Source organism: Pollachius pollachius (assembly GCF_949987615.1).
Source record: "Pollachius pollachius genome assembly, chromosome: 13".
In the NCBI taxonomy this organism is placed as follows: Eukaryota; Metazoa; Chordata; class Actinopteri; order Gadiformes; family Gadidae; genus Pollachius; species Pollachius pollachius.
In genome coordinates, this window is record NC_136946.1 from 2,977,713 (window position 1) to 2,992,230 (window position 14,518).

Genomic DNA, 14,518 nt, shown 5'->3' on the forward strand with positions numbered 1-14,518 from the left:
TAACACTACCCTACAACATCTCCCTTCCGTATAACGCCATACCAAACAAGAACATGGATAGTATCAGTCATTAGAACATTAGCGCTCATATCCACATATCAATATAGTGCAATGAAAATAGTGTATCAAGGCGAGACAGTAAGTCAATATCAACCAGGAGCTTTGCAGAACGATAACCACAAAATAACAGTATCAAAGCATGCACAAAATAACCAAATAAGAACATTCGAAGTGACCATCTTTTTTTTTTAAACAATAATCCACTGTCCCGCATGTGTGTGTGTGTGTGTGTGTGTGTGTGTGTTTGTGTGCGTGTGTGTGTGTGTGTGTGTATGTGTGTGCGTGTGTGTGTGTGCGAGTGTGTGTCAGTCTCAGCTTAGTGTATGACCTAAAGGTCAAGTCAGTCCGGAGGCTTAATATGCCTCCCGCTCCGGGAGAAGGCCCGGCCCTGTAACACACGGCATGGTGTGGACACAGCCCCTGGGGGAGACGGCGATGACCTCGGGGCTGATAACCTTGGAGACGTTGCAGGGCTGCTGACGACTTCCTCTGCATGGCCCCCGTCAGCCGCACCCGCGTCCGCAGGCTGCTCAGGTGGCAGTTCTTCGTGAGCTGCCGGCTGTGGAGGGGCAACCTCTGCTGGTCGGATATGATCCTGTTGCGACGATACGCGGTTCCCTCCGCGTTGACGAGATAGGACCGCGGTCCCACCTGCTGCAAGCATACACCTCTCCTCCATCGGCCCGTCCTGTCACCCGGGAGTGGTTTCATCCTGATGGGCTGGCCGACGTTCAGCTCCGGCAGATCCCTCGCAGATCTGTCGTAAGTTAGCTTCGCTGCCTGACGCTTTACTCTCAGCTTGTCTGTAACCCCAGTGATGACCTGAGGCCCTAGCAGCTGGTCGGCCACAGGGAGAAGAGTTCTCAGCCTCCGTGACATCAGTCGCTGTGCTGGGCTGCAGCGCATGCCCTCAGTGGGCGTGTTCCTCCAGTGCAGAAAAGCCTTCCGGGGGTCCTCGTCGACACGGTCTGCTTTTCTGCATAGGCTCTTCGCAATCTTCACTGCAGACTCTGCCTTGCCATTAGCCTTTGGGTGTCTCAGGGAGGACATGACATGTTCCGAAACCCCACTCCCTCGCAAACGCCCGAAACTCTCCACAGTCAAACTGACCTCCACAGTCTGAAATGACCCGGTCAGGGATGCCGTACCTTGCAAACTGCGCCTTGCACGTTCTGATGGCCGTACCAGCTGACAGGTCTGGAAGTAGATCGATCTCCCAGAAGTCAGAATAGTGATCCACCATGAGCAGGACATCCTGCCGTGCGTAGCTGACAGGTCTATGCTCACCAGCTGCCAGGGACGTGTGGGGAGCGGGTGTGACATCATAGTCTCCTTCTGTTGCTCGTGTGCATACTCATTACACACTGAGCACAGTTGTACATAGTCTTTGATTTCTCCCTGCATGTTTGGCCAGTAGAGAGTATCGCGGGCCTGTCTGAAACAAGCCTCACCCCCCACGTGGTTGTAGTGGATCCGTCGCAGCATCTCGGGGCGCATAGATTTCGGAATGATGACTCGCTGGCTCCTGAAAAGCACACCGTCCTGTGCGCTTATTTCATCTCTGATGGCCCAGTAATCTCTGATGGTCATGGGGCTCTCCTCTTTGTGTTCGGGTCATGCCCCCATTACGACTGACTTGAGTGTTTGAAGACACACATCCTCCTCTGCGCGTTTCCGTATCTGTGCGAGGCGTTGGCAAGTGACGTTGAGGTAGTCTGCTTGCTGAATGGCTGCTGCGTCACACTGCTCCTGCTGCATGCTGCAGACCATTTCACGTCTGTACTGAATGTCCATTCTCTGTGGCGGGGTGGGGGCCCGGCTCAGCGTGTCACTTATGTACATTTCAGGGCCTGGCTTGTACACCACTGTGAGGCAGTAGTTCTGAAGTGTAAGGAGCATGCTCTGCAGGCGCTTTGGTGCACTGAGAAGGGGCTTAGAGAAGATTGACACTAGTGGGCGGTGGTAGGTCTCTGCAGTCACATCACCCCTACCATATAGGTAGTACTGGAAGCATTGACAAGCGAATACGATGCTCAGACACCGTATTCGCCTCACCGCTCGGGAGGCGAACACAACCGGCTGCCCCCCCTGAAGCAGGCAGCAGCCCAACCCGGTCTGACTGGAGTCACTCTGTATGGTGACTGGCTTGCTGCCATCATAATAACGTAGTACTGGCACCGCCGTGACCAGCGTCTTGATCTCCTTCATAGCAGCATCATGTTTGGGCAACCAGTTCCACGGCACCTCTTTGTCCAGCAACCTTCTCAGTGGTTAACACACCTCTGACAAGCGGGGCATCAACCTCGATAAGTAGTTAACGAAGCCGACACACCACTGAACGACTTTTGCATCTGTGGGGTTTGGCATGTCGAGGACCGCCCTGACCTTCTCGGGGTCAGCTTTGAGGCCCTCCGCCGACAGTACGTGGACGTGGAAGCGGAGCTCCTTCACACGGAACTGCAGCTTTTTTATGCTCAGCCTTAGCTTCACTTCCATGCATCTGTCCATCAGAGCAATGAGGTTTGCGTCGTGGTCTCGTACAGCCTCCTCCTCCGTGTCCCCACAGCCGACCACAAAGATGTCATCCGCTATAGGCCCAATCCCTATCAAACCGGCCAGCAGCTCATGTTGTTTCCTCTGGTACAGCTCCGGTGCGACGGACACACCAAAAGGGAGCTTCAGCCATCGCTTTCTACCCCACGGCATCCAGAACATTGTCATCAGGCTGCTCTCCTCATCCAGGCGACACTGCAGGAATGCATCGCACGCATCCACCAGGGTGAAGACGCGTGCCTTTGGCAGCTTTAACAGCACGTCATCTTAAGTGGGCATGAGGTAATGGGACCTCTTCAGGGCTCGATTAAGGGGCTTAGGGTTGATGCAAAGCCTCAATTTGTCTGGCTTCTTCACTATGACTAGATTTCTTATCCAGTCCGTGGGCTGAGTGACTGTGGTTAAGTGTCCATCCTTTTCATATTGGTCCAGCTGCGCCTTAACAGCCGCCTTGAGAGCCACCGGGACATTCCTTGGTGCGCACTGTACGGGCACAACAGTGCTGTCCAACACGAAGTGAATATCACCCGGCAGTGACTCGACTGGGCTGGTGAACACGTCATTGTAAGAGTTAATAAGACAGTCTCTGATCAGCTAACCTGCCTTGCAGTGCTCCACTTTGTTTAGCTCTTCGGGAATGGTGAAACGCATCAGGCCAAGTCTCTCGCATGTCTCCCCTGAAAGCAAGGGCTTCTGGCTGGTGCACACGACCTCAAAATCCAGTCTGTGTGTCTTGCCCCTGATGACACACCGTGTGCTGTACACGCCCATTGAGCTCATCCACTCACTGTTGCAAAGCCAAAGCAAAGCAAAGCAAAGCAAAAGCAAAGTAACATAGCTAGGCTTTGTGACTTCGCCAGAAAGATGTGTCGGCATCGATTAATCCTCTCTGGCCCTCTACCCGATAAGGGTAATGATGAGCGCTATAGTAGATTATTGTCTCTAAATCGCTGGCTGGCATGATTTAGTTCAGAGCAGGGCTTTGGTTTCATTGATAACTGGCCCTCCTTGTGGGGCCGCCCTGGTGTGCTCATGAGAGACGGCCTACACCCTACTGGGTTAGGCGCCTCAATTATGTCAAAAAACATAGACAGATGTCTTATCCAGGCGTGACTCATCCAATCACAGCACGCTGGGTTGCAGGAGCTTAGCAAACCTGCTAGCAACAGGTTAGCTGATCCAGTTTATCAGGAAGGTGTATCTATTGCACCAATCTTTTCAGAGTTGAGTGTTAACCAGACTCCCTCTGAAAATAACGCTGTTCCTATATGTACGGTGGTGCGGCCTCGCACTGTCTTGAGGTGTAAAACCCGCAGGCAAGGGCCGCGACCAGTATGTCGAAATCGCACCATCCCCTTGATCGCTTCAGAGCTGAGTGTTAATCGGACTCCCTCTGAAAATAATAAAATGGAAGCACTCAGAATAGGGTTCATGAATATAAGGTCGCTTTCATCTAAGGCGCTCTTGGTCCATGATCTAATTGTTGATAATAAGATCGACATACTGGGCCTTTGTGAAACCTGGTTAAAACCAGATGAGTTTCTAGCCCTAAACGAAGCTACTCCCCCCAATTACGTCAGCGCTCAAGTATCTAGAGAAATTAAGAAAGGTGGTGGAGTAGCCCTGATATCTAATTCTAAGCTTAACTTAAAGCCAAAGAATAGATATACATTCAGATCCTTTGAGGTGCTTGCGTTCTGCTCCTCAGCTCCCCGACAAGCGAAACGAGTTCCAGACTCTTTCGTTTCAGCTATAGTATACCGTCCCCCAGGACCGTATTCACTTTTTGTTGATGAGTTTTCTGACTTTGCAGCTGATCTGGCTACATATTCAGACAATATTTTGCTCATTGGGGATTTCAACATTCATGTGAATAACCCATCTGATGCCCTCGCAAGGGCTTTTCTGTCCATTACAGATACGCTTGGCTTCAAACAGCTCGTCCAGCACCCAACCCACATCGGTGGAAACACGCTGGACCTCGTTTTGACCCGCGGTGTAGACATCTCACAGCTAGTGGTCTCTCCCTACACCTCAGCTTTATCAGACCATTATTTGCTCACTTTCCAGGTGGTGGTATCCTGCACCTGCAACGATCAGCAGGCTACTTTCAGCTGTCGCCGCATCACACCTGCAACCATTACAGCGATGGCAGATAAGTTACCCCGTTCACTTGCTCCTCTTTGTAACTATAGGGGTTCTGTGGACTGCCTTACTGATGACCTCAACGCTGCCCTGTCTGCTGCCATTGATTCAGTTGCCCCGCTCGTAATTAAAAAACGATCATTGAAAAAACCAGCTCCCTGGTTTAATGCAGAAATGCGCACTATGAAGCGAAGCTGCAGAATCCTTGAACGCAAATGGCGCTCGACTAAACTTGAGGTCTTTCATCTTGAATGGCACAACAGTCTGCTCACCTATAAGGGTGCGCTGACTACTGCCAGGAACGCCTACTTTTCCCGTATCATCAACTTGAATAGAAACAATCCCAAGTTTATTTTTGACACGGTGAAGAGTCTGACTCAGAATCAGACTGAGACAGTAAGTTCTTCCATCATGGCAGGTGAATTCATGGATTTCTTTGTGAATAAGATTCAATCGATTAGAGAGGAAATTGATGCTTGCCGTGCAGCTTGTCCTACACATCCTGTGGGGCAGGATGGGGTCCTGCCTAGTAGGATGGGGAATTCTGACGCAACTTTCTTGGAGTTCAAGGCAATTCCTCTGGTGGAACTTGAAAAGGTGATAAAGGCATTGAAACCAACAACTTGTATGTTGGATCCTCTCCCTTCCAAGGTTCTTAAAGAACTTCTTCCAACTGTGGGGCCTACTATCCTCTCGCTTATGAATCTTTCGCTTTCAACAGGAATTGTTCCCTCCAATTTCAAGGCTGCGGTGATAAAACCGCTACTCAAAAAGCCTGGCCTAGACCCTGACTTAGTCAGGAACTATCGGCCTATATCGAACCTGACCTTCCTGTCCAAGGTACAGGAAAGGATTGTAGCAAAGCAAATCGTCGATTATCTGACGAGGAACAATCTCTTCGAACCTTTCCAGTCAGGGTTCAGGAATTTCCACTCAACTGAAACTGCTGTTACAAGAGTTGTAAATGACATCCTTCTTGCCTTGGATAAAAATACAAGCTCAATGCTTGTGCTGCTGGACCTGAGTGCTGCGTTCGACACGATCGACCATAGCATTCTTCTTCACCGTCTTGAGCACTATGTTGGTTTCGGGGGTACGGCTCTTGGTTGGCTTGAATCGTACCTCACAGATAGAACCCAATTTGTGCTCCATGAGGGTTCAGAATCAAAACACTGCAAACTACGCTTTGGCTTACCACAAGGGTCGGTCCTTGGCCCATTACTTTTTGCAATCTATATGCTTCCCTTGGGCGACGTTATCCGCAGCTTCGGAATTAGTTTCCACTGCTACGCGGATGACACCCAGCTCTTCATTCCAGTGGATTCAGGGAACTCGCCCCAGATCCAGAGGGTTGAGTCCTGTCTAGCTGCGGTGAGGGGCTGGATGTCACAAAACTTCCTCCAGCTTAACACTGGGAAGACAGAGCTGATAATTATCGGCTCGAAGCGGGACCGGAGAGAGTTTGAGGATGTCTCACTGTGGTTGGATGGACTCGCCATCCTACAGAGTGCATCAGTCAAGAATCTTGGGGTCCTGTTCGACCCTCAACTGTGCTTCAACCAACATGTTAGAAGCATAACTAGAATTGCCTTTTTCCATCTGAGAAACATTGCAAGAATCAGACCAATGTTATCTGCAGCGGATGCAGAGACACTGATTCATGCATTTGTTTCATCAAGACTGGATTATTGCAATGCACTGTTCTCGGGACTACCAAAATCTACCACAAAAAGTCTACAGCTTGTACAGAATGCTGCAGCTAGACTGCTGACCAGAAAGAGAAGGTTTGATCATATCACACCTATTCTCGCCTCTCTGCACTGGCTACCAATAACTTTCAGATCAGACTTTAAGGTGCTACTGCTAACCTATAAAGCCGTGCATGGATCTTCTCCATCCTACCTGAAGGACCTGATCATTCCTTATAGTCCTTCTCGGTCCCTCCGGTCTTCGGGAGCTGGCCTTCTTTCACTGCCGAAGGTTAAAAAGAAATCGGCCGGACAGAGAGCGTTTGCCTATCGAGCCCCCTTCCTATGGAATAGGCTGCCACAAGTGATCAGGGAAGCTGACTCTGTGGAGCTATTCAAAGGAAAGCTCAAAACGCACCTCTACGATCTTGCATTTGGAACATAGGATTGTGAAAACGATTGTGAAAATGCGAAGTGAAGACCACTCTGGTTGTTTGTGTTTTGTTAATGCAGTATACATTCCCGCTATGTACTGTTCCGTTCTAATTCACTATTCTGTCTGTTCTAGCATGTTGCGGTGACTGGACTGGATGCCTGGACTCTCCTCATGGTCAACCGGCCAGCACCACATCACCATTTTTGTGCATGTATTTACCTGTATGTCAATTATGGCACCCATTGCACTCCTGACCATCCCTGGAAGAAGGATCCCCCACTATGCGTTTCTTCTCAAGATTTCTTCCTTGCTAATTTCAAGGGAGTTTTTTCTTGCCCTTGTGGGGGCTTGGGTAAAGGGGGGTGTCATAAATATTTGACTTGTTAAGCCCTTTGAGACTGTAATGGTGATTAAGGGCTATACAAATAAAATTGAATTGAATTGAAAGCCTCAGTCTGCTGAGACTTTTCTGAAGAGGAGCTCTAGGTGCCAGTCTCATCTTGTCTTTCATGCTCATCACGTTGCAGGTGGCTCCAGAGTCAAGCTGGCACCTCTGGACCCCTCTGTGGAGTGGCAGGTTTACAAACCACTTTTTCCTTTGAGTGTTCACAGCCCCCAAGCTCTCCGCCGTGTACACGTCTCTCTCATCGCGGTCGCGGTCCTCCGGTTCCCCCAGTGGCCTCCTTTCGAGACCTGTGCGGGGCACAGGTCTCGCCCCCGTCTGTGTGGTGTTCCACAGTGCTTGTATCCCCCTGTGCCTCTCTGTGGCAGTGCAGATGTGCTGGTGGACTCGGATGGCCTGCTGGTAGGTCTCCGTCCTGGTCGCTGTCCATATGCTACATTGATGCTCTCCCCAGGAGCTGCTAAGTGACATGGATTTTAACTTATTGTCCAACACCTCCACTGCACGGCCAATGTCAATAGCCCCCTCCAACTTAAGGTCCTTTTCTCTTAGCATGCGTCGTCTGGCGCCCTCATCAGTTATTCCCAGAACAAGCCTGTCCCTTATGAGACGTCTCATAAAGCTCCATATTCGCATGTAGCAGCTTTCTCTCTCAGTCTTGTGACAAAAGCATCCACTGACTATCCATCCTCTTGTTTAAGGTTTCTAAAAACATACCTCTCAAAGATAAAATTTTTGCTGGGTGTGAAGTATTGCCCCAGTTTGTCAAGTATCGATTACCTGCGTCTTTCTGCTCTTCCTCCGTGAGTCCCAGGTTGTGCTTGTAAACATGGTGGCAATCCTTCCCCATTAGCCTCCTGACCGTTGCTGCCTGCACCGGCTTCTCTGCCTTGTCGATCCCAGTCGCAAGCAGATAATCCTCAAATTCCGAACGAAAGCTAGCCCAGTGGCAGTGAAGGTCCCCAGTCATCTTCATTGGCTCCGGTGGCGGAATGTTTGAAGCCATCTTCTCTGCGCTGCGCTAATGCTAATAGGCTATCTGAAACTTCTAACTACATCTAGCAAAACAAATAAACGTACGCTGTTCAATTGACAGGCAATGTAGGACGCACTCTGGGTTCCAACACCACTTCTTACAACACGTTGTAAGGGAAGGTGCATAGAATAATACACAGAGTCGGGCTGTGTCCAACGAGCTGGCACATAACAGGACTGACGCATGTTGACTGCCCAAGTCCATACACACACAAGCCCACCAGAGGGAGATGTCGGCTTGCATAACACTACCCTACAACAGCTACCTCACCAGACCATCCTGCCCCACACAGACGTTAAGAACACAGCCTCACCAGACCATCCTGCCCCACATAGACGTTAAGAACACAACCTCACCAGACAATCCTGCCCCACAGAGACGTTAAAGGAGACATATTATGGTGTTTTCCCAACAAGTAAACATAGTATTTGAGTTCCAGAAAACATGTTTTTGGAGCCGTTTGCTGGAAATTGCTTTTAGGAAAAAAATCTCGCCTACCGCTATTCCCCTCTGTTTTTTGCAAATACAAATGAGCTGCTGCCGAATGAGCAATGAGCTGTCCACAGCATGGAGGAGAAGGGATTGTTGCCGTTTGCAGACTCCTGGAGCTCTACATCTATATAATATAATATAATAATTATATTATTATATATGGGTATTTATATAATATTATAACTAATATCACGGCCAAAAGTTATGTGCACCTCTGATGATATTATGAATCATAAAGACTGCATCTGACGTCTCTGGTACTTCCACAAAAAGTAAAGACTCGTAGTGGGGGATATCTCGGCCATGGTTGAGAATAATTGGGGAAAAGGAACTTTGGCCTTGACTCTCTGAAGTCCATGAACCACGACATGGATGAAAAAGGAATTGTACTCCGGCAGCTGAGCTGCCCGGCTGCCGCCAAGCTCCCCGCACCGGAGCTGCCGGACTGCCGGACTGCCGACGAAGCTTCGGCCACCGTCAAAGCCGTCTGGCTGCCGCCGGGCAGCTCCGGCGGGTGTACTCCGGGAGTTGAACTATGCGGGGGTAGCTTGAACTATGCGGGGGTAGCTTTGTGGCAGTCCAGCAGCTCAGCTCCGGGAGTACAATCCCTTTCTCCTCCACGTCTCCTCTTCCGGACTGCTGCCGAAGCTTCGGCGGCAGTCCGGCAGTTCTGGCTGGGGGAGCAAAATCTTAGCTATGCTCTGATTGGAGGGGAGTGGGGAAGTGGGAGGTAATATTTAACTGTGCCCCCTTCCTACGTAGGAGATGGTGCCGAAACTGACTCGCTCGTTTGGTAACTGTAGGCGGGGTACTTTCAGAAATGCATATCTCACTCAAAAAATCATGTACACTTTTTTCAAAGTTTGTATGCGTGTGGGAGCACCAGAGACCCAAAACAACACCGCATATCCTAGGAAAGTGTTGTTTTGATAATATGTCCCCTTTAAGAACACAACCAAACCGGACCATCCTGCCCCACACAGACGCTAAGAACACAACCAGTCGAGGCCACAGGCGTGGCAACGGGGCCTGTGGTGTCGATGCTACTCACCCTAGCCCATCTTCTGCTGCTCTCATCTCCTCCACTAGAGGTCAGGCACGGCCTGTGAATGCATTGTGACAGTGGGAGGGGTTATCTCCTCTGAGGCATAAAGTGGGAGGGGTTATATCCTCTGAGCCATTGCGACTCAGGTTACACTGGGGCGGTTTTATGAGATCTTATTTTGTGGGATTGCTGTCGCTCATGAACGCTTCAAATTCGCATATCATTGTGGAACCCGGCCATGTATGCGACACATCAATAGGTCATGACCAATAGTCTATAAATGGAGTTTGTTTATTTTCTAGGTTAGTGTTTATTTTACTACATTAGTAGTGATATCAAATAAACCCCGTGGTCTTCTGAAAGAGAAAGTGACTCTTTCCTCCGCGCGGGTTCAGACTAGTCGACGTGGGCTGGATATCGGTTTACTAGACTCAACATTGATCAATTACTGCTGAAGTCTCATGTGACAAGATATATACACACTTTAGATCCTCTTTTGCCAGGAAACAACGTAGATGTGGTCTGTGTGTGTGTTTGAGAGAGAGAGCGAGAGCGAGAGAGGGGGGGGGGGGGGGGCTTCCCGCTCTGTAAACACCTTGTGATTCACACGCACTAACCCTAACCCTTTTTATTCTCTATAAAAAATGACATATCATGATGACATCCAGACACCGCTGGAACAAGCTCCGTTTCTTGTTAACTGGTCAGACGAGTCCGCCCATCTCATGCATGATTGGTTAGTTTAACTGAGTGCCACCAGTGCCTCTGAAAGGTTGAGGTGTTCTCAACCAGAAGCTGGGAGCGGCCGCACAGAAGGAAAAATATACGCTGAAACAGACGCTGGAACAAGACTATTTTTGGACACAGTTGGCAGTTTAGGTGTTATGTCGCTGGTGACGGTGTTGTCTCTTCACCCTGCTCCACCTAGCGAACACAAAACAACACAATGATGATCTCACTTTAGTACACAATAAAATACGATCTGACTTTAATGACAAACCGAATTGAAAGGTAGAGGCAGGGTCAAAGGTTTTTTGTTAATATTTACAATACAGTTCATTACAACGCAACACAACATTGTAAAATAATCTATATAAATGATGACATGTTTTTTTTGTAGTTGTTAAATCAGACACCGTGTGCAGTGGCCACAGCCGCCACTCGGCGGTTCTGTTGACGTCAGGAGACAAGATGGAGGCAGGTTGTTATGTTCTAATAACATGGTCACACTGTGATACATGGGTTTGCTGTATGTTGCTAAATAGTGGTTACGGTTCCTTTAAGAGACTGTGGGATTATTGTGGGATGCGACGTGACGTGTAATGCGCGCGCATTGTAAAACAAGGAAGTGTTGATCGACACACGAGTCTGAAGTAAACAAATGCAGTGTACGTTCTGAAGCAACACGTGTGCGTGTCAGTCTTTCACACACAACATTTGGCGACAAGGATGGCTGGATTTAGCCTTCCCCCACCCGAAGTGTTTCTCGCGGTACCCGGGGAACCCGCAGTGCCATGGACACGGTGGCTGACAGGTTTTAATGCCTATGTTGATGCGCTCGGATTCTCCGACGACGAGCTTCCCGACAAGCGAAAGACCGCTATCCTCGTCCACTGCCTCGGTACCGAGGGCCAGCGTGTTCTTGGAGCGCTCGGCTCAGCAACAGCTTTTGAGGATACAGTCAAGCTGCTGACGGACCATTTCTCTGGGACACAACGTGTCCTGATACGGCGGTACAGACTCAGGAAGCGCCACCAACGACCCGGCGAGTCCATACAGACTTTTGTAGCTGACCTACGTGAGCTGGCACGAGCCTGTGAGTATGGAGCATTGCATGACCAAATGATCAGAGACCAGCTGATAGAAGGCACGTCATGTGACAAGACACGGGAAAAACTGCTTATGGAACCTGATGATTTGTCACTGACTGATGCAATCAAAATAGCGTTGCAAGTGGAATGTGCTCTAGAATGCTCTACTCTGCTGACCAGCCCTGCTCACCACACAGCGTTAGCGCAACAGCTGCAGCGCACAGAAACGTCACAGTTTTTCCCGCCCACTGATAGCGGTGACAGCCTGCCTGTGCAACAAATGAATAGACAGCGCCCCACTGTGGGCTCCAGACGCAATTGCGGCAACTGTGGATCCAGTTCTCATGCTACAAGAGCATCACAGTGCCCTGCCCGTGGACAGGTTTGCAGAAACTGTTCTAGATTAAACCACTTTGCTAAAGTCTGTCGTTCAGCTCCAACCAATGAAGCACGGCAGCACAGGCTTCCTCAGTCCACTTCCGGATACACAGAAATTAGTAATATCCGTTCTACACGAGTGTCATTCAAAACTTGCACAGTGCGGCTGGGGGAGGTAAGCGTGCCACTCATCCTGGACACTGCGGCTGCAGCGTCGCTCCTCAATTTGGCCACATACAGGAAATTATTTTCCCGCATGCCACTGGGACCCCCATCCACAAGCCTGCGGGGATATGCAAATTCTGCCATCGATCTTGTGGGCACAATTGACCTGCCTGTCCGCTATGGTACGATACATCTTCCCTCCTTCCCTTTTCATGTGGCACAGCGGGGAACCAACCTTCTTGGCCTCGATCTCTTCATTGCACTGGGCTTCTCTCTGATGGACAATAGTGGAAGAGCTATAATGCAGGTCTTCCCAACGATGCACCAGCAGTGGCCAGCGCTGTTCGACGGCCTGGGCCGCTTGACAGCATTCACTCATCGGCCCCTGGTTGACCCTGCCGTGACACCAGTTATGCAGCCCCTCAGGCGCCTGCCACTCACCTTCCGGGAGGGCGTCACTGCAGAGCTCACCTCCCTGCTAGAAGAGGGCATCATCGAGCCAATAAATGCAGCACCTTGGATCTCAAACCTGGTGGTCGCACAGAAAAAGTCAGGGGGCCTCCGGGTCTGTGTGGATCTGCGACAGGTCAACAAAGCTGTCATTCCAGACAAATATCCTTTACCTACAGCTGAGGAGCTCACCTCTCTTTTCCATGGATCAACGGTCTTCACAAAGTTGGATTTACGCCAGGGCTACCTGCAAGTTCCCCTTCACCCGGCCAGCCGGGACCTGACAGCATTTGTGACACACGCTGGGGTGTTCAGGTACACACGCATGCCGTTTGGTCTTAGCTCTGCCCCCAGCTGCTTCCAAAAGGTCATGTCTACAATTCTCGCTGGGGTCCCGGGGACAGCAGTTTACCTGGACGACATTGTGGTGCATGGGCCAGACCAAGCCACCCACGATGCCCGCTTACACAGAGTGTTTGTGGCCCTCACCAAACATCACCTGACACTGAACGGGGAGAAATGTCTCTTCTCAGTACCGACTGTGGACTTTATTGGATTCCGCCTCTCAGCTGATGGCATTGCACCTCTCTCCTCCAACGTTGACGCAATACAACGCATCCCTGAACCAACCTCCATCACACAGGTTGCATCGTTCCTAGGAATGACGGCTTATTATTTGCGTTTCCTGCCCAACTACTCACAAACGACAGCACCCCTCCGGCAGCTCCTGAAGAAGGAGGAGCCGTGGGCTTGGTCACCACAGTGCTCTGAGTCATTTTTCATGCTGAAAAAACAATTAACCTCACCTCCAGTCCTCGCCCATTTCAGCCTCTCGAGCCCAACCTTCATCACCTGCGACGCCTCCACTGCTGCAGTTGGAGCTGTCCTGTCGCAGCTTCATGACGGCACGGAGAGGCCAATCGCCTTCGCATCTCGGGCCCTGACACCCACTGAGCAGCGGTACTCCGTGGGTGAACGTGAAGCATTGGCCTGTGTGTGGGCGTGCGAGAGGTGGCACATGTATGTCTATGGCCGTCATTTCACCATCAGGACGGACCACCAGGCCCTCACAACGGTGCTCTCCACGTCAGGTTCGGGACACAAGCCTCTCCGACTCCATCGCTGGGCGGAACGCCTCCGCCAGTACCACTATGACCTCATCTTCACGCCGGGCAGGGAAAACGTGGTGGCAGATCTCCTTTCTCGCTCCATCGCAGCCCCAAACCCTTCTGTACCATCACACGATGAAGAACCAGCTCTCATCCAAGCGCTCTATGCACCATTGCAGCCAGTAGTCACACTGGAGGAACTGAACACTGAATCAGGACGAGACCCGATACTATCCAAGCTGTGCACCTACATCAGAAACGGCTGGCCGTCCCACATCCCGGAAGAGTTGAAACCGTTTGCTCGGGTGAAAGATGAGCTCTCCTGCTGGGCAGACACGTGTGTCTCGAGGGGGCTCTGCACCGTCGTCCCAAACACTTTGCGTGCACGTGTCCTGTCAATGGCACATGAGGGTCACCTGGGAATCGTGAAACTCAAGCAGCGGTGCCGTGAGTTGGTGTGGTGGCCAGCCATCGACCGCGATATTGAACATCTGGTCCAGGACTGCTCAGCGTGCCTCCTCAGTGGGAAAACCGGACCCCCTTCAACCCCTCCCCTGCAACCGCTCCCCTGGCCTTCACGTCCCTGGGAACATGTACAGCTGGACATCTGTGGGGAGATCCATGGCCGTGGTGTTCCCCACCACCAGCGCTTCCTGGTGGTCGTTTACGACCTCCACTCTAAGTGGCCGGAGGTTGTGCCAGTGGGGACGGTGACGTCGCACGTCATGGTTCGGATACTGGATGGCC